This window comes from Belonocnema kinseyi, chromosome 7 (genome assembly GCF_010883055.1).
Source record: "Belonocnema kinseyi isolate 2016_QV_RU_SX_M_011 chromosome 7, B_treatae_v1, whole genome shotgun sequence".
Classification (NCBI taxonomy): domain Eukaryota; kingdom Metazoa; phylum Arthropoda; class Insecta; order Hymenoptera; family Cynipidae; genus Belonocnema; species Belonocnema kinseyi.
Window position 1 is genome coordinate 28,272,796 of NC_046663.1, and position 1,611 is coordinate 28,274,406.

The window sequence follows — 1,611 nt, forward strand, 5'->3', positions numbered from 1 at the left end:
CATAAGGAAAACCGCAGGATTTCGCCGGGAGCGGGTGCTAATCTGAAAAATTGCACCCGTTTCCAGCAGGATTTCGCCGGGAGCGGGTACTAATCTGAAAAATTGCACCCGCTTCCAGCGAAATCGCGGTAAAATTTCAGCCATAACCACGCCTCACGACCGTCAGATAGGTGGTTACAGTCTGTAAAGGAATCAATACGACGATCCAGCAAAAGCCTCGTGCACCCTAAGAACACGGAGAGACCCAAGGACAAACGCTTTCTGCATTTTTCCCGCATGTGTTCTAGCATATTGTTGACATGCAGGGATGCTTTAGAGGTCATTAGCAAGTGAAAGCTTGGCACCTCCAAGAGCGCCGATGATATGGACGATCAGTTTAACAGAATATTCCGGGTACAATCGTTGCAACTCCCTTATAAGGTCTCGATACCTCTCTTTCTTTCCATTCTCCTTGGCTATGATGTTTTTGTCAGCTGGTGCCGAAAATTCGATAACGAACATGGTTCGCTTCTCGAAGTCAAGAAGAACCATGTCAGGCCTCGAGTGAGCAACAGAAACAATTGTCGAGAATATAAAGTTCCAGTATATGCGGCACTTCCCATTCTCGACAATTGACTCAATTTCCCTAAGAGCATTTAGAGGAGCGATATTAAGGTGAATACCGTAAGAGTGACAGAGATGGTAATAAAGCACTCTTAGTGCCGCATTGTGCCTTTGAATGTAGGTCGCTCCAGCTTGACGGCGTAAGATGTACAGTCGCGGAACGGAAGACTTAAGATGCATGCTTTTGTTCATGTGCATAACCTTTCTTGTCCCGATATCAAGAGATCTGAGCTCGTTCTTCGTCCATGGAACTACTCCAAATGAATAGAGTAGTACCGGGACGGCAAGCATGTTCGTTTCAGATACATTGTTCCTCGCCGACTGTTCGGAAGACCAAATCTGTCGGATGAGACGTTTTTATCTGCTTCGGAGAGTATCCTTTATAGATGTCACATCCTGAATGCGGCTCTGTAGCACGCCCAGGTATGTATAAGTCTCTCCAGCGCAAAAGTGTCGTATGGCGCTTCTATCAACGAGCTCAGGATCTTCAGGGATGCCATTAAGTTTTCCCCGCTTCAAATAAGCTTTGGCGCATTTGTCTAACCCAAATTCCATTCCAATTTCCTTAGTATATCGTTCGACACTCCCCAGAGCTAGATGCAGTTGCTCTCTGTTTTAGCATAGATCTTAAGATCGTCTATGTAAAATACATGAGTGACCTTGTACTTTCGATCTGCAGGTTTGCCGCACAAGTATCCGTCGGAATGGCGCAGTGCTAGAGATAGTGGCAATAATGTAAGGCAAAATAGGAGTGAGCTCATGGTGTCGCCCTGAAAGAGAGCTCTCTGAAACGTGACCTTGTTAGTTGTCACACGATTTTTGCCAGATGAGATAGTAAATCTGGTTTTCAAAAGCGGCATCAAACTCTCTATGCACCCAACTATTTGCGGATGAACCTTTAAGATCTTCAAAAGACAGATGATAAGTCTATGGGATGTCGAATCGAAAGCTTTCCGATAATCAATCCAGGCCATCGATAGGTCACGCTGGTAGAATGCTGCATCTTTG